The sequence below is a fragment of the Theobroma cacao genome, chromosome 5 (genome assembly GCF_053813885.1).
Source record: "Theobroma cacao isolate CCN51 chromosome 5, ASM5381388v1, whole genome shotgun sequence".
In the NCBI taxonomy this organism is placed as follows: Eukaryota; Viridiplantae; Streptophyta; class Magnoliopsida; order Malvales; family Malvaceae; genus Theobroma; species Theobroma cacao.
The window spans coordinates 30,404,232-30,424,830 of record NC_142643.1 but is presented as its reverse complement, the minus strand read 5'-3'; the positions used below and the strand labels follow the sequence as shown (position 1 = coordinate 30,424,830).

The following is a 20,599-nucleotide window of genomic DNA, read 5'->3' as shown; positions in this document are numbered from 1 at the left end:
TGACAATATCCCCTCATTGAGTATTAGATGACTTATCCCTCTGTTGTACCATGTGCAGATAAGAAAAGTTATGGGGTTACATGGCAAGTGTCATCGATTTGACTATCAAGTAATTGGCATCTGGTAGGTCTCCCTCCCAACGTGTCACTTTGCTAAGTCTGAATGGGCCTTTCACTTTTCAATTTGATTAGTCTGTGAAATATGTTAGTGTCATAGCCCAATTTTCGGACCATGACCGGCGCAAGGGCCCAATGGGCATAGCCCACTAAGCAAAGCAAGCCTTTTTATGTGATCATGTTCATCATTCCTAAAGCCATAATTCTTAATTCTTAACTATGAGTATTGCAGTAATATATTATTGCAATCAAATACTTATATTTGTATCATCCCAAAAATAATATCATCCATTGCCAACTCATGGTGGCATCACCAATCAAAATATACATACATTGGTTATAACATAAGTTCTAGTAATTTACATCAAGTGCACATGTACACATGCAAAAACCATTGACTACCAGTGGAGTGACTTTAGATATGGGTACAATTATTAAATACCATAGTACTTACCAAAAAGGTGAATACAAGTGGACACCTCAATCTAGATCCCAACTGCCTCTGAATCTGAAAACATGAAGTTGAAAAGAGTGAGTATAAACCCAGTGAGTGAACATAGGAAGGGAACAAGCAAACGATACAGAGAGTTGTAGAAAACATGATGCACTTATGTTAAAAACAATGCAATTTAGCTTAATTTTTTGTAAAGCCATTTAATTCAACCTTTTATTATTTAATCCCTTAGAGTGAAGGATCTATGATCAACAACAAAGTTGAAAAGAGTGAAAACTACAGCAAATATTCTAGCAAGACAGGTAAGACAGAGAGTTTCTTGTTGTAATGAAAATCAATTTGGAAGCAATTAACAATTTCAACATTCAACATTCATTGCAATCACATAATATTTTCTCTAACATTTCTATGGAATGTGTAAACATGTATACAACCACCAGCTCATCAGCTCATGTGCACTCCCACACCGAAAATAGCTGGAATCATCATCCACTAGTCATCAGCTCATGTGCACTCCCACACCGCACATAGTTGGAATCATCATCCACTGGTCATCAGCTCATGTGCACTCCCACACCGCACATAGCTGGAATCATCATCCACCAGTCATCAGCTCATGTGCATTCCCACACCGCACATAGTTGGAATCATCATCCACCGGTCATCAGCTCATGTGCACTCCCACACCGCACATAGCTGGAATCACCCATCATCATCGGCATGTGCACTCCCACACCACACACGCGCGGTTACAATTATCACATAATATTATCATTCAAAGCATAGCATATATATCATCAGAATATATGAACACATGGGTTCATCACATTACACATTTTACAACATAAAATGTTTCATCAAGGGCTTGTTCTCAGGCATGATTTAGAGAAAAAAAGTCAAATATATTCATTTAAGTGCTTCATCTCAACACATGTATTTCCCAAAAATAATTTAATGCAAGTTCACTCACTTGTTCTTGTTGATTCTTTTGATCAACTTTAACTTCAACTAATGCTCCAAATGGACATGTGGGGCCTCGTTGGAACCTATCACATACAATATAACCATAAAAAATATAACAGCCCACAAATCTAATTATTAGCCATCTTTAACAACTTAAAATCAACCCTAACTCATTTCTTACCTTGGTGGACTTGTAGTTGAATTTTCTTAGTGAGGATTAAAAGAGGAAAACTCCTTCAAGAGTTTTCAAGCTAATTTGAAGAGCTTCGCTCTCTAAAAATGTTCAGATAGTGAGAGAAAGTGCAAAGGAAAAACTTTTTTTGAGGGTTTTTGAGGTGAAAAAGTGAAAGAAAACGAAAAACCCTATGAAAAAGTGTGCAAAAACATGAATTTTAGAGCTAGTATGAGAAGATTATGGAGGTTTTAAGGTTTCTTTCCATGGAGGATGCAAAGTTCTGCAAAAAGAAGAGAAGAAATGAGAGGAAGATAAAGAAGGTGCTGGAACTTTAGATATTTATCTCTAAAGTCAATCAAAGTTTCACGTAATTTACAAAAATGCCCCTTTTTATTCTTCTAGTGCAGTGCTTTAACTTTGACAAAGATTTTGACCACTTTCCTATCAGAACTGGACAAAGTCGTAAACATCAAAGTTGTAGCCCCACCTCTTATCTTTTTAATGGTTTAAAAATCATGTCATTTGAAGTTCTGTAGTGGGAGATATACTTGAAAAGTCAAAACATATGCAAATAGAGTAACAGTCCATTATGCACCTTTCTTGACCAATTGAAATTATTTTTGATCCTACTCCTATAAAAACACAAAATAATTATAAATAACGTAAAACTAACATCATTAACTTAAAATAAACATTTAAACATAAATTAAACTAAACTAATAAAATAAATAAAAATACCTAAATTCGATCCTAAATCTAGTCCAACTTAGACTAATTAGGTATTTAATCTCTCATTAAATATGTGAATTTGATGCACTTATCAGTCTACCTCTAATTACACATCTATGGAGGTTGAGGTTTCACAGTTAGGCATGATGTGCCATTTGAATTGTATAAGGGTTGTTTTGTACGAACCCGATTTGATGGCCAATGCATGGCCTTAAGAATATTAGTATGAATTATGTGCCAGGGATAATGTATTATATTTGGTTTTATTGTGAATATTTGATTATCAAATCCCTTGGCTTATGTTATTGTCACGACCCAATTTTTGAGCTATGACTGGCGCATAAGCCCAATGGACGTAGCCCACTAAGCTCAAGAAAGCTTATTTATATGACCTGTTCATCATTCCATCAAAAGTTGCTAAAGTCACATTTTATAAATCCAATTCAAAATAATGCTAACCATTGCCAATTCATAGTGGCATTACCAATCAAAATATACATATATCATCTAAAACATACATCTTAATAATTTACATCGGGTTTGTCTATACACAACAAAAGGTATACTCTACTTCCAGCGGAGAGACTTGGGCGAAAGTACAACTATTGAATGCCGAGATACCTACCAAGGAAACGAATCTATGAGGACACCTCAACCTAGTTACCGACTATCTCTTGATCTGAAAACATGAAGTTGAAAACAATGAGTATAAACCTAGTGAGTGAACAAAGGAAGGGAACAAGCAAAAGATAAGAAAAGTTTAAGAAATCATGATGCACTTATTTTCAAAAACAATGCAATTTAGTTTAATTCTTATTTAAACCCCTCATGAAACCCTTAATTGGCTAATCACTTGATGATGAAGGATCATACATAACAAAGAATTTGAAAAGTGAAAACTTTAGTAGCATTCAAGCAAGTCAAGTGAAATGACAGGTTCTCGCTGTAATGGAAAGGCATTCTGCAGCAAAATTTGGGCTCAAATTATTTTATCGGCTGAGAGTTTCTCAACTGGCCAAGGGTTTCTCACTAAAACCCCTCATGCAAACTTAATCAATTAATTCTTTAATGTTGGAAGTCCATGATCAACAATGGTGCTAAAGAAGTGAAAAATAGGGCAGCAACCAAACAAGGTAGTAAGCACAACAGAAGGTTTCTCGTTGCAGCGAGAATGAATTCTCGTTACAACAAAATTTCCTGTAGACATCTCGCTGCAGTGAGTTACAAGGCTGCAGCGAGCCTCCCAACTCGAGAGTTTCTCGTTGCAGCAAGAAACAGAACACCAAGAAAAATCCTCATTATGTTAAGCAAAGGCCATTCTGTTGCAATGACAAAATCAACTTGAAAATACTCAACAATTTTCAAGGTTCAACATGCAAGATTTCACATACATTACAACCATATACCATATTCATGAACTTTCTATTGCATAAATATATATATATATATATATATATATACATACATAACCACCAATACCACCACCGCTTCACCCAGCTCATGTGCAACCCCCACATCACGCACATAGCTGGAGTCATCATGTGCATCCCCCACATCATGCACAACTAATATCGCCGTGTGCATCCCCCACATCATGCACATACTTGGTTTTAATTACAAACATTATTACTATCAATACATATCATATATATTTAGATATATTTATATCAACATAACACAGAGCACATGCATTCATCACAGTCGCATTCCACAACGCAAAACGTTTCATTAAAAGCTTGTTCCCATGCATATTTTAGAGAAAGACAGATAAAATATTTCAATGGATTTAATCAAACACATATGCCCTAATCCCAAAACATTTTAATGCAAGTTCATTCACCTTGGTGGGTTTGCAATTGAATTTCTTTTCAAAATTCTTCCAAGCTATTATAAAAGCTCCCTCTTTCTCTTTGTAAAACACCTAGCTAGTGAGAGGAAGTATGGAAGTAAGACTTTTCAAGGGTTTTAAAGTGAGAGAGTGAAAGAGCACAAAAGGTTCTATGAAAGGGTTCACAAAAGCATGAAAATTTGAGCTAGCTTAAGATAAGTTATAGAGGTTTCAAAACAAGCTTCCATGGAGGATGAACGAAACGTGAAATGGGAGCAAGAAAAAGAAGAAGCTGCTGGAAAAATTATATTTATAGCTAAATCTTATCCAATCTTTACTCAAATTACGAAAATGTTCTTAACAAGTTGGCTTGTTCTCCTTCAATCCTTGGTGTAATCTTTTTACTCTTTTGACACTAGGACAAAGTTCATAATAGTCTAGAAATACTTGGATTCACGAAAACTTAAAATTTCTACTCAAGATGAAAAATGACTATTTTGCCCCTACCTTGGAAATCATCATTATTTTTATTTCCTTCGTCATTTTACCCTTATTTTCATCATTCATTTATGCCTTAGGCCTACTTAGGCCTTAATATTGTTTGAAAGCCTACTTCTAGGGGCTCACTAAGGAAATGATGAAATTACCCCTGACTTATATTATCGCGTCTACACCTAGTTATGGGCCTATAGAGGTCGAGGTCTCACAGTTATATGATTTCGGATTCTGAAGCTTACTCAGGTCTATTGAGCTTGCTTGCTTTAGTCGTGTACCTATTACGAACCCCTAGATTTGGGTCATGACATTAACCTTATTTAAGAAATCAAAAAATTGAAAAGCTAATAAAAACAAAATTTAAAAGAAATACAAAATTAATTAGAAAAAATTAAGTTTGTTAAGAAAAATAGTAGATTAAAAACCTAAGATCATAGGTTTATTCAACATTTCATCTGATACCAGCTTTTGTAGTTATTTATGTTTCCTGGGTGATTTTACTAACCTAGAATCCTAGAATCCCAAGCTATGGACAAGGCTTCATCAAGATGCTTGTACAAATACTTAACTTAATCAGCTCATTATATGTCTATAGGGATCAATTAAATTAAGTTCATTAAGCAAGTATCCTAATTTGGCTATGCATGACAATTGATGTATGTTTACCCAAATCGCGAATCAGATCACTTAAATGACATGAGCATACACTATTCAAATCTTAATCCAACCTAAAATCTCTCTGTTGAGTCTCAATTAGATTCACAAATCAATTAATTGTTGATCTGGCAATTAAAGGCATGAAGAACATATTTGAATAAGTAAAACGATACCCATTCATGATAAATAACAGAAAAACCAATATTCAGATTACATGTTGAAATCCACCATAATCCTAGATAAACAAATTAGTTAATAATATCTAAATAAAACACTATCCAAAGAAATTTGGTCATGAATTCAATACAAGAAAATAAGAATAACACCAAAGGAGAGAAATAAATTAATGTCGTAGTCTGGTTGATTGCTAATCTCTCTTAGTTGCTCTTGAATTCTTAATTGATTTGTAGCTCCAATTCCCTAGAAAAGTTGTTGTCGTTCTTGCCTTTGAAAGCTTAGAAAAGAGAATACTAAACCATGGAAATCAAAAGACAAACAAAAGGATAAAGAAATGAAGAAAACAAATATGGGAGCTTGGTTTGATGAAAAACAAAGATAGAGGTTCGATTTGTTTAAATGGAGAGCTTAGTTGGAGTTTGAAAAATGCAAAATAAGAAAAGGAGAGCTCGATTGGAGTTTAACAAACAGAAATAGTAATTGAAGCTTTGTTGGAATGATCGTAAGTGAGTCAAGAGAAAGCATTTTGTTAGGTTGTTTGGAAACAAATTAATTAGTTTAAAATTTTTTTTTTTGTGTTTGCAGCTCACTTCCATTTGGCAAGATAGAAATTATGATTTGATACTAAGCTACCTTGATTCTCTAAGGTAAGGGACAATTGAATTATATTTTTGAAATGGTGAATTAAGGTTAGAAAATAAATTACTAAAGTGAGTTAATGAGATTGTGTATGGAGTTGGAGAATTATTAGTCCTGTTCTATAATGGAAATGGGATTTATTTAGATGAGCTTACCTAGATAGGTTAAGCTGAACTAAATTACCATGAGCATGAGAAAAATTGTTAAAAAGGGGTATTAAGCTTAGTTGAGCAGAATTGTAAAAAGAATGCTTCAAATAGCAATTGGTGGAGTGGTATACATAAGAAATAAATAAGTTTGACGTGTTATAATCCTTATGCATTATGTAAAGCTTGTATAAGGTATCTATAGAGGTTTATGAAAGTAAATGGATGTTATTTGTTAACTTAGACTTGTAGTTAATGGTAGCTGGAAATCCAAAGCTTAGGTAAGGTTTTCTCTATTTATGCTTAAAAATTTAAGTTCAAAGAATTAATGGCATTTGAATTTCATATGGTAGATTTGTTATCTTGGATTAATGAAAAGTTTAAAGTTATATTTTTGAATGAGTTAAAAGTCAAGCAAGGTAAGATGATTATGGATATTTCTTAATTATCTTTGCAAGTTAGCAAGCAAAAAGCTTCCAGAAAGGGTTCTAAAGCTCATCTATCATAGATAGCCTCGATCTATCAATAGATGACGTCGTTTTAAAAAAAATAAAAGGGGTAAAAGCATATTTTCACTTCCCAAACTATAAATATGACCCAATACCCAAGGGTTTCTCAACCCTTAGCTGTTTTTGGAAAGGTAAAACCACTCTAAAACCTTTTCAACCCATTTTTAATGAAAATTGCTGCTTTTGATGATTTTGATCTTAGTTTTGAAGTTTAAAGCTAAAAATGACATTTTTATCCTATAAAACCTTTAAAGCTCACACTTTTAACGCTACAAATTTATTATTTTTGCCTAGAAATTTTTGTTAAGGATTAAAGCTAAGGTTTTGAGATTTCCTTCAACATCTATGCTCATATAAGGTAAGTTTAGAAAATTTATGCATTTCTAGCTTAATCTAGAGAGAGAAAGTGGCTATAGTCGAAAGCAAATAGATTTTTAAGTTGCTATATTAATTATTCCAAGATTATTAGTTTAGAAATTGATTGTTATGAATATTGTGTGATAGGAACTCTTGACAATACACCAAATTACACGGAATTGGAGTTGTAATCAAGCTTCCCTATAAGATAAGTGGATACAGCATTTTCAAAATTATTTTGATATGTAAAGTTGAAGCATGATTTGAGGATTATTGGTGAATATGATTTTGTGCAAATACTTATGAACTGAAATTTTATTTATGGATAAGAAAAATATTTTAAAATTCATTTTCAACCTACTATGTACGTAAATATGATATTATGTATTAGTTTTCAACAAAAGGGGACAAGCACCTTATGTTTGAGTCCACTTGATTACTCCAGTTTTCGGACTAGTGTGGGTACGAGATATGATTTAAGATTAATGTATGAATGTATGAGGTGTATGCTAGATATGTTAAGGCATGAAATGTGTGATGGCTTGTATGATGATTTTCATCTAAGATATTATGTTTGTGTTTTCCATATACTACATGAGATGTTTGAGGAAGCATGACGAATGCTATGAGACTATGTATGTAATGCGTGTGTTACATACAATGTGTTAAAAGAGTAGGCATGAGGAAATGCCATGAGATGTGTATATGATATGGAAATTCCATATACCTTATGAGATGAGTAAGCAAGTATGTGATGGACATTCCTCATACTAAATGCTATGAGTATAAAAGCTTAACCAGTGCGATTGATTCCACTCACACGGGGTGTAATGACAACTTCACTCCTATGATCCATCATAAACGCCGAAGGTGTAATGGGGTTGTATATTGCGAACGTAAGGTTGATGGGGGTTATACCATCACAATGTGTGAGGTAAATGCTAATGGGATCATTATGATTGTTATCTTTATGATATAATGCATGTTAAGTTCATCTTGAATAATGGTTATGATCTATACTCGATATTGGCATGAGTATGTGATTGGAGAAATGAAATGAGTCGTAAAGATAGTTCTAAGAGGTAAAAGGACCTAAAGAATGGAAAAAATACACAACTTTGCCCAGAAAATAGAGGTTCAGAGGCTATCTATGATAAATGTAGAACATTTATCGATAGATAGCATACAAAATGCCACAAGAAGCATTGTGTTTCCAATCTATCAATAGATGTTCATTATATCAATAAATGAGTTCCAGAATCGAATGCATTGACTTGTTTGAAAGCTTTTCATAGGTAAAAAGGTTTTCTTGTGGTCATTCACAGTTGGTTACATCAATTATGCTATTTCCAAACATGTTTAAACACCATGTTTCATGAGATTAAAGTTTAAATTGATTATAATTGGCATGAGATTATAACTGCATGTTTACAAAACACTCTTATCCCCTAGCTTGTCCCTTTCCCGTATCCACTTACGAAGAATTTGTGACTCACACATTATTTTTCCCATTTATTTTGTTGCATATCAGTGATAGCATATTGATAAAAGCTAATGTCACGGATACCGGTGTCCAATCTTCATTCCTTCATAGGTGTTCAGCAGCCATTAGATGCCTAGAGGGCCAGTCACGTTCCACTAACAAATCGGTTATATGTTTATATTTATGGATTTGATTATGTTTATGGATAACAAAAATGTTATATTAATGTAGCCTATGTTTGGCATTTTACACGGATAACATTATGTATGATATATTGGTCTCGTTGGAGTGCTAGAAAGGGGTGAATAGTACTAAAACAATTTTTTGTTCAACCTTTTAGAGCTTGTAGAGCTCATAATCAACTAAATGAAGGGAAAGACTAGAACTTCTTAGAATTACAAGAAATCAAGTAAGGTGTCATGACCCAGAACTCCCATCGAGCTCGTGACAACCGTCACGACGTCCCTATAGACATTCATTCACAGAATGTCAATCGAAACCTCGTAAGGCTTAACATCAGTTTTTCTCGCTTCCCCTGTGAGTATTAGTCACTAAAATTATGTTTTGATAGATTATAAACTATTTTCAAATCAAAACAATAGAAAAACAATTTTTTTCTCACAGGGGCATTTTGGTCATTTTTTCTCAAAAATCTCTAAATCTGCTAAAAACGTAGTATGCGAGTACAAAACACATAATTCATAATCAAAGATAAGTTTAAACATCTAAAACCTTCATTTAAAATGAAATTATGTTTATTTGGATATAATAAAAAAATAAAAAAAATAAAAGAAATATTCAATAAAATATTCTATTTTCCTATAAAACAATATTTTTAGAGTTATACGTAAATAATTTTTGCAGCGTAAAAGCAAAATAAATTCATACATATTGTAACACAGTAAGCTAGAGTATTTAATTTAATTTACAATAACTAGTAGGCCCCCGAATAACTAAAAGTAAGGAAGACTGTGAACCTACAGTTTGGAGGATGCAAATCCAACTATAGCTCTCAACGAAATGAGCTATCTACCGACTATCCTGAGCTTGAAATGGGTGGAAATGAGGGTGGTGAGATTATATAATCTCAGTAAGTAAACAAATACCATCTAAAATATTTAAAGCTGAGTAAATGGAAACAAATAAAATAGTTTAACATATTGTAATTCATCACCTTTCAACTCATTTCAACCAAATAAAATCAATTCATATAAATTGAGTAATCAACATGGCTTATGAATTTCTTAAAACTTTGGCTCGTGCCAAAATCATTCTCATACTCAGTTATTAGGGATACCTTGATTGAGGGCTATCCCAACCGAGTCCACCAAGGCTGTTAAAAAGTTATGTACGCATAAATCATGTTTTTATTTTGAAAACATAACCATTCCTTGGCGTTGGCTGAGTTCACCCTCACGTGGTGGTTTGGCGTGAAGTGAACTCTAAAGTGTTAACCTCAAGAGTTACCCATCTGCACCTCTCATACTAAGGTATGAATATAATATGGTTACCATGCCCCTCTAATAGGCTGGTCCATGGAACCCGTTCACTGCAGCGACAAATTTATAACCCACCAATTTAATAAAATTTGCGATAGCATGACATGGCAATTATTTTATTTTACAGCCTCTCAAGGTAAATTAACAGTTCATACATTTTCAACACATTTACCAAATCAACCATTCATGCCAATATTATCATAAGCCATTCAATTCAAACCATGATTTATAACACAGCAATTAGTCTCCAATTACTCCATTTTCCAAAACCATCATTCAATTTCAAGAAAATTTTATAAAATCATTTCATTTAATCACATTTTGCTCATAAAACATAAAGATTTGCCATTTAAACTCATTTTCCATAAAATCACAAAATCGGATAAAAACCACTTTAGATAATTAAGACGATAGTAAGGTTACTCACAGTATCAGGAGTTTGAAATACTCCTATTCTCAGTCCTCTGATACAATGTCTTTACCCTTGTTAGAGGGCTCACTGCCTATATACAAAACACGATACATAATTCAATATACTGTGTCATACCATTATAAATCTATTTCAAGCTCTTTTCTAATGCATGAAATGGAATGCAAATTGTTCGGATTATCGTTTAAACACGATGTTCTACACAAATTCAATCATGTACCTAAATAAAATGGTATTGGCCTAATTCGATCTATCACTCGATTAATTGGTCAATATGTCCAATTTAACTCCAAGTAATTCCATTTTTCTGCCAATACTCCAAATCATCAAACACAAATTAAATAACTTGAAATACAGCAAAAATCACTCTCACATTTTCTCTTGGGGATTTCAGCCATAGTGGGTGCATCAATACTATGATTTTTCCTACTTGATTTTCTCACCGTAATTCATCATTTCCTAAACAATTCACTTGAAATAAAATCAAAATCATCATCCACACTCTACATGGAAAATTCAGCCAATGATGGGTGATGGGAGAAAATGAATTTTTCTTGCTTGATTTTCATGCTACACATCACTAACTAACTAAAAACACTAAAATACATTGAAATCTAACCAAATCAAGCATCAAAATCTCTCTTTAAGTGTTCGGACAGCAAGGGATTCATCATGCTTTCATGTGATTCAACCATGAAAAATAAGAAAAAATGCTTAAGAAAGATAGATCTCAAGCTTAATTAAAAAAATCTTACCTTTTTCACTTGTTTCCTTGAATTTTCACACTTTTCCCTTGAATTTTTCCACCTAGGGTTTGTTCTTCCTTTTTCTTCCTTTGTTCTTGCTTTGGCCGGCCATAATGAAGAGAAATGGGCTGATTTTGTGCTAATTTATAAGGAAAATAACAAATGGATGAGATTTTGACACATGTCACCATTCCATTGGTCCATGTGTCATACTTAGCCATTAAGCAATCTCTCTCCACCACTTAAATTTTCTCAATTATCCATTATAATATTGGGTAAAATTCATGTGCTGGATAAGTGTTAGGTGGTGTAAAATTACAATTTTGTCCCTAGGTGACAAAATGACTATTTTGCCCTTTATGCTCGAAAAAATGCAGAATTTAAAATTCTTCACTTCTCAAACTCAAATTATACTCCAAATGATCAATCTTAGTCAAGAATTTCATCCAACACTCACATCTTAACCTCGGGTGGCAAAATGACCATTTTACCCTTAGGTCATGAAAATTCTAATTTAACTCCAAATCGGTCCTCGAACTCCGAATCATCATTTTAAGTCATTCTGGGGTTTTAAAATTCTCAATTTCATCTTAAAATCTCTATTTGGTCTAGTTCGAGGCTTAATTCAACTTAATTGTATCATTTGGTACATTGTCGTCCTTTAACGATTTTTGAAGTACCCAAGTAAGCAAACATGCATTCTTATGTAAGAATGGCATAATAAACATATTGTAGAGTCGAACTTGACGACATAAGGAAGAGTAAAGAGAAGTGGACAATGTAAAAGTATTTATAATGGTTTGGTCCCCTTGACCTACATCAACTATCTTAATCTCCTAATCAAGGATTTTTAACCCAACTTTACTACACTGGTGGAATTAACAACTTCCACCAAGCTTTTATAAGGTGAGCTTCTAACCCAAGCTCTAAACCTTTACAACAACCTTTAAAGTGCTTCCCATACTTTAATTTCTCGAGAAAGAGAAGAAAAAGTAGTACAACTAAGTATCTTTACAATATTGGAAAGATTACAATCAAGCCCAAACACTTTTTCTGGAATAGGAATAAAGGAAAAGTGTTTTTCGTGAAGGTTCTTTGGCTTTTTGCTCAAAATGGCTTTATTCTCATTCACTCACCCTTTTTTGACCGTTGGAGCTTCCTTTTATACTTGAGGAGCCAAATTTTTCTATTGGAGATAGTTTTTAGCCGTTAAAGACAACTCTAATGCCATTCTAACCATTATTTTTTCCCCTAGTGCTTAAATTCAAATCAACAAACAAAGTTCGGCTAACTAGTTATAGAAAGCTATAACCAATTACAACTTTTTTGCCTTGCACTATCTTGATGCTGAGTACTCTACGTTAACTAATTATAAGAGACTTTAACTAATTAAGATATCTCTATCTTCAAGCTTCTCTACTTCAGTAAACTTCCTCTAACTAGTTAACTCTCCCTTTAACTGATTAGAACTTTACTTCCTTTAACCTTAACCGATTAACACAAGCTCTAATTATTTGAAACTTTTTCGAATTTACACTTCATTATTTTGGCTCCATTCAATGGTCACCTTCACTTTAAATTTAAATTTTGGCACTTTGGAGATTCTTCAAATTTTGTGCTCTAACCAATTAACTTTTTGCCTTAACCGATTAGCACACCTTTGTTTTCCTTTGTCCAGCAGCTTCCTAATTAGTTAAGCCTAGTACTAACTGATTTACATTTTCCTATTTTGCTTCAACTTGTAGCTCAGCCATTCCTTAACTGATTAAGGCCTTTTGATAATAAGTTACAAAAGCCCTATCTTCACTAACTCTTTCCATATTTCCCACATTAACTGATTAGCCTATCTATTATATGATATTACTTTTAATCATTCATTTCAATGAGGGAATTTACTTTATCCTGCACACTTAAATAATGAAGTTAGACATTAATGAATGAGGAATGTTTTGTTATCATAAAAAATATATCAAGTCAACATTCTCCCTTTTTTTTAATGATGACAAAACACCCATAAATTAAACGTGCAATGTCTATAACAAAGGATTTATGTGCAAATTTAGGGATTGCTCCCCTTGAATATGTGGTCCCCCTAAATATGTGCCCTATTAAAACTATCCAATATACAAGTATGGAAAATAAAAGCGTTCAATCATTAAAACATAAACCACATAAGCATAAACACAATTTCGTCATAAAAACATAAGCTTCAACCATTGTTCATAACTCCGCATAAAACATAAAACTTAGTTTAATCATAAAACACACCAAAATAAAGGCATAGCTTAAAGACTACATTTGTCTTTCCTACCAGCTTACTTTATTCCTATTTTCCTACTTTTCTCCCTCTTTTTGTCATCATACAAAAACGAGGCCTAAAGCTGAAATACATCTAATCAAAGTCGAAAGAGGACTCATTTAAGGAAGATTCACCAGTCCCTAAGTGAACATTAAAAGGTTCAACATGAATGGAATGAAGGGATTTGGGCTCAAAAGATGAGGAAGATATAGAGGAGATGTCTTGGGGTGATGCAGATTTAGGAACTAGTTTGATAATGGACTCAGCTATTTTGGCAAATTTTCTTCTTCTAAAAACTTTGGTTTTAGTGGCCATTGTTTTTTCTGCCCCTTCTTACAATTTTCTTAGCAATAGAAGCACTATCATCTGCGTTACCATTATCTTGATCTACTTCCCCTGAAACTTGTTCTTTTCTTTCTAAGCTGACTGAACCTCTTATTCCATCTCTGCACTTTGTTTTGCCTAGTCAGCTTTCGCTTCCTTGAGAATGTATCTAATAAAATTAAAGATTACAATGCCTTCAGATTCTTTAGAGGGATTTTCATCATCTTTTCCTGCAGCTAAATGTTCTTCATCACCTTAAGTTTCCTTCACTGCTTCTCCTTCTTGTTCAATTTCCTTTTCAAATTCTTCATCTTTTTTTTCTTGGCCAATTTCTTGGCCTTTTTCTATTTCGAAAGGTATTATAGCATATTTCTCCTTTTCATTGTCTACTTGCTCTTTCTTAAATTCTTTTCCATGTTTAGATGTGTGTGGATTAAATTGCTCAATAGTTCTTTCACTGGACATACTTACAGCAATGGCTGGAGCTTCAGAAGTAGGGGATTTGGTTGTCTTGGCTTCATATAGAAGGACTTCAAGCTGCTAAAGTTTCTCTCCAATCTTTGTTATCTTCACAGCTTGTTCAGTTAACTTCTCATCAATCCTCATGAGCAGATTAAAGATCATTTCACCTTGAGGAGGAGGTTAGTTGACTCTGGTGAGAGGTGTGGAAGGATTTCCAACAGTGGGGCATAGTCGTGTACTTTTTAAGGTTTTGATGCATTCATTCCTCTATAGTTTGTAGCCCATTTTCAACATATTCCCTAAAAAGATTCCCTGACCTTTATTTTTAGTTAAGTCTGCTTGAAATCTTATACTCCAGATCCCTTTCTTTTTCAGCAAAGCTGAAATAATGTTGCCATATGGCAAGTTAGCCTTATCTCCTAGCAAAGTTACCTTGAGTCTTTCAACCATGTATCTATCTACATTCAGTGGAATGTCATTAAACACAGCTTCCTTCAGCCACAAGTCCTAGGCACTAACATAGTTAAAGTTACTACTCCTTCCATGGACTGTAGTTGTAATAACTTAATGTAAGATTCTGAGTTGAGCTTTTTTAATGTCATTGCCATAACTTCTTGAGGGAAATTTCTCTTTCCTTCCAGTTACAATTTCCTAAACATGATTGGGATCATATTTTTTAGGCATTTTGAATTCCCCCACTTCAAACTCTGTTTTTAGAAATTCTCCTAAGTCTCGAACATTTATATGAAATTCGCTACCATTTAGAAAAACATTCAAACCATCTTCTATAAATTTGTCTTGATTAAATAGTTTAGTTTTGTCCACAGCAATACTAGAATAAAATTCTTTTACCAATGAGGGGCTAAACATTATATCCCCAAAGATACTCATATTCCTCAGTTTCAAGGTTTCAAAATATCCATCCAAATCCTCTTTCACTACCTATACTTCATTAAAACTAAGCCAATAAAAGAACTTCCCACATGAAATTGTTGTATTTTCTATTCTCTTTAGTATATCAGCATGCAACTTATTCCTAAATCGAAAAATAAAATAGGTACCTTTTCTTGTGAGGATTCTTGTATCAACTGTTCCTTTCCCTTTCTCTAAAATCTTCTTCTTCTTCTTCTTCTTCTTAATTGAGGATTCTTGGGTTTTCCTTTTCTTCTTCAGAGGAAGAGATGAAGGATCATCACGTTCTCTTTTCCCTTTCCTTGTTCAGCCACCTTGTGTGTAAGAGATGTTTTCACCAAAAGGGATTTCTTTACTTAAGGTTTATCGGGTTTTGGAGGAAAATGGAGAAAGGAAAATCTAGAAGTTCTTGGGTCTTGATTTTTTAGGAAATGGTTCTTTTAATAGTTCGAAGGTCTTTTAAGAAAGGGTCATTAACCGGTTACCCACATTTTGAGTGGATGATTTCCCGTACCACTTGCCTAGTATTTTTTTTATTTAAAATTTTCCTGCTTGATAGTTCTTTTACTAGCAAGGGTGTTCTAATCGATTAGCCTAAGTCTTCACCGATTACTATATCTCTAACTTAAAGTTCTGCAAAGTGTCTAACTTTTCATTAACTGATTAAGGACACCTTTAACTAATCAAAAGTTCACTGACTTAGCTTAGCTAACTTAAGACAAAGATGTTCTAATTGATTAAAGGAAGTCTTAATTGATTAATGTGAGTCTTATTTCCCTTTTAGCATCCCTATTTGAACACAATCATTACACTTCCTAATTGATTACATCAAGGAATGAACACAATCATTATGCCATATATCATCAAAAACATGATTATTTCAATACATTTTAGACTTCATTAGCATCAATCATTCCTAGATCTCTCCTTATTCTACAAAATTGTTCTTCACTCAATGGTTTTGTGAAAATGTTAGCCAATTAATGCAAGGTGTCTACAAAATCTATTTCAATATCTACCTTAAGCACATGATCTCTAATAAAATGATGTCTAATTTCTATGTGCTTTGTTCTAAAGTGTTGAACAGGATTTTGGAGATATTTATGGCACTCATATTATCACAATAAATGGGAACTTTATGCATAGCCATTCCAAAATCATTTAGTTGCTACCTAATCCATAGTAGTTGATAGAGCAACATAATTTTGTTTCTTGCAAGACTAAGGCACAAGCATGTCTCCAAGGAATTGACAAGTACCACTAGTGCTTTCTCAAGCAGTTTTGCTACCAGCAGAATTAGCATCGGTGTCACGACCCGAAACCTCCCTTGGACCCATGACAACGGTCGCGACGTCCCAATTGACACTTATTACCCGAAATGCCAATCAGAACCCCGCAAGGCTTACATATCAGTTTCTTGCCTTTTCTGTGAGAAATCATTTTTAAACATTCCATTTTAAACAATTTTCAGTAGTTTTCGACTCAAGTAAATCAAAAGACAAAAAAATTTTAAAAGGATTTATAGACAAATTTACTATTCAAAATATTGATTAAAATATAAGATTTTTATATAAAACAATATTTATAGAAATACGTGTAAGAAATCTTTTATAACTTGGAAGTAAAATAATTTCATACATACAATAATTTACAAAGTTATAATGTACAATAATAATTACAATGGCAAGTGGTCCAAAATACACCAAGTATTGGTGATAGTAACTTACTGTCTGTGAGATAGAGATGTCAACTGGAATCCTCGACAAAATAAGGTATCTACAAGCTACCACAGACTTGAAATGTTTATAAAGGAGGTGGGTGAGATTTTGCAATCCCAATGAGTAAACGACATTGTCATAAATATCTAAAGGCGAGTAACATGGAGGCAAGTTTAAACAACAAATCACAAACCATTTCATAAGGTTTTCAATTTATTCCTTAAACCATAAAATATTTGTAATTTACCAAAACAGTTGTTAAGGCTTATATCTTTTATTAAAAAACAAGGCTCAAGCCAAAACTAATCCTCGGGGATACCTTGACCGAGGTATCTAACCGTGTCCGCTAAGGTTGTTATGATATTTATATGTGAAACACATTTTTATTTTTAAAACAAGTCGTTCCTTGGCGTTGGCCGAGTTACACATTCACGTGGGGGTTCGACGTAAAGTGAGCTCTAATACTACCCCGGGAGTTATCCTCCTCGCCTCTACAATCGGAGTAATTATGTAACCGGGTTTGCCATGCCCCTCTAATAGGCAGTCCACGAAAACCCGCCACTGCAGTAACTAAACCCACCAATTTTAATAAAATTTCGACAGTATAACATGGCTTTTATTTATTTACCCAGCCTGCATAATAAAAACAGCTTACATAAATTCCCAATGCAATTTATCAAATATAGCCACCTATACTCATATTTCATAAGCCATTCATAGGAAAATATATATTTCAAAATAATTGTCAGCTTCCAATTACTCAATTTCATAATCAACACAATATATTTTTATTTATCACATTTATTTCTAAAACATAAAAAATCCCGTTTTAATCTCGTTTTCATTTCATAAAATACATAAAGAGCATTTAAAAATAAACTCTAGATAATTTACAATAATAATAAGTTTACTCATCGTTTGTACAAATTAACTGATTTTTAGGTGCCCCGATCACTGTTCGTCGGGTATTGCTTCCTTGCCTTTACCGAAAGGCTCTCCTCCTAAACACATTACAAAATTTACACAATTCACCATATTAATGCTAAATCACTATATAATTGACTTAAATCCTATACTAATGCATGGTATGAAATGCAATAGCCTAGAATGGCTTAAACGCGGTATTAACCTATTTTTGGCACTTTACCCGATAAATTGCTAACGCGTTCCATTTTAGCTCTAAATTGTCCCATTTTCTCTCCAACATTTCTAACCATTAAATATCAGCCAATAACCTTCTAAAATCACCAAAATCAGCTCACTTTCCTTCTTGAAAAATTCGGTCAAAAATGGGACATTAACTCGGTAAATTTTTCACTTTGTTTTTCTATCACATTTAACCATTTTTCATCATTTTCTCTTCATTTCTCTTAGAATAAAAATCAGTTCATCATCATTGTACATCAATGCATATTCAGCCAAGGGTGGGTATTGTGAAAATTTCATGCTTTCTTGCCCAATTTAATTTCTATACACATTTAACTAACTAAAACTACCAATTTAACTAAAAATCAAAACCTAAAAATTTCAAATTCCTCCCCCATGAATTTCGGCCAGCCCTTGGATTCACTTTTTGATCTCTCTCCTCAAGCATGCTAAATGGAAACAAAGGCATAGGAAAGGTAGAAATCAAGCTAAAGTTGACAAATATTATTATTAGACGCGTAAACGGGCGAAAAACGCGATTTCCCCTTTGAATTTTCTAGTTTTCCTTTGTTTTTCTCTTTTCTTCCTTTCCTCTCTATTTTCTCTCTTGTTCTTTCCTTATGGCCGGCCAGCACCTAATATGGGGTTTAAATGGGCTGACTTTTCATTAAAAAAATATTAACTCATAAAAAAATGCCATGTGTCACTTTCTCGTTGGTCCGTTTTTAAATTTCATCCTTTAAACTTCAATTTTTCACCACTTCACATACCATAGTTATTCATACCAAAAATAAATAAATCCTATGATTTTGACAAGTTTTGGGTGGTGAAAATTACGATTTTTACCCCGAAACGATAAATTTACCGTTTTGCCCTTATATTTCAAAAATTACCGGAATTGAAATTTTTCACTTCCTATCATTAAATTATACTCCAAATAGTTAATCTTGGTCAAAAATTTCACTCCATGATCAAATTATTATCTTGGGTGGCAAAATGACGATTTTACCCCTGAACATCAAAATTTTCCATTTTACCCCAAATGCACCCTCGAACTCCGAACAATCATTTTTAGTCATTCCTGGACTGCAAAATATTAAATTTCATCCTACGATTCCTATTTGAACTAGTTCGAGGTTAAATCAACTCAAGTGTACCGTTAGGTACAATATCGGGTTTCATCTATTCTTAGGGACTTTCCTAACGTAATAACATGTTACTCAGTGCATGTATGTCATGACATGTATTTATAGGGTCGGGTTTGACAATCAGAATAGCCAAAAAGATTAAAAGATGAACCTGTTGGATACCATAAGCCTAAGCCTTTAGTATCCAAGAGATATCTAAAAATCCTTTTCACTACCGTCAAATGTGATTCCTTAGAACATGATTGGAATCTTGCACATAGTCAAACACTAAACAAGATATCAAGTCTACTTGCAGTTAGATAAAGGAGTGAACCGATCGTACCTCTATAAAACTTTTGATCCACATTTTTCCCGCTATAATCTTTGTCATGCTTTGTGGAGGGGCTCATAGGAGTTCCAATTGATTTCATATTCATCACATCAAATTTCTTTAGCATTTCTTTGGTATACATTTTTTAGTTGATGAATATTCCATCCTCACATTGTTTGATTGGAAGACAAAGGAAAAACTTTAGTTCTCCTATCATGCTCATTTCAAATTTTCCTCGCATTTCCTTAGCAAAATTCTCACACAACCTTTCATTAGTATCACCAAATACTATATCATCAATATAAATTTGGACTACAATCAAATTCGTTTCATTTTTCTTAATAAACAGAGTATTATCTACATTCCCCTTGAAATATCCCTTTTCGATTAAAAACTTAGAAAGTCTTTAATACCAAGCCCTAGGAGCTTATTTTAATCCATATAGAGCTTTATGCAATTGATGTGCATGATCAACTTTATTAAACACTTCAAAACCAAAAGGTTGTTCAACATATACTTCTTTTTGTATAAAGTCATTAAGAAATGCGCTTTTAACATCCATTTGACACAATTTAAAGTTCATAAAGCATGCATAGGCAAGTAAAAGTCTAATGGTTTCTAATCTAGCGATTGGGGCAAAGGTTTCATCATAATCGATACCTTCTTCTTGATTGTAGCCTTAAGCAACTAACCTTTCCTTGTTTCTCACCACATTTTCCAACTCATTCATCTTGTTCTTAAATAACTATTTTGTACCAATAATTGGATGGTTAGTTGGCCTTAGAACTAAGGTCCAAACCTTATTCCTTTTAAATTGGCCTAGCTCTTCTTGCATAGCTATCATCCAACTCTCTTCTTTTTTAGCTTTCTCAAAGTT

General features: G+C 33.3%; 1 long non-coding RNA gene across 1 annotated transcript; it reads right to left on the bottom strand.

The window, feature by feature from the left end:
- Positions 1-395: 395 nt before the first annotated feature.
- LOC148762553 (uncharacterized) lies at positions 396-1,983 on the bottom strand. The gene is made up of 3 exons (XR_016026539.1): positions 1,715-1,983; positions 1,541-1,616; positions 396-624 (listed from the first exon to the last, which is right to left on the bottom strand). It is a non-coding gene; the product is annotated as an uncharacterized LOC148762553 (long non-coding RNA).
- Positions 1,984-20,599: the final 18,616 nt, after the last annotated feature.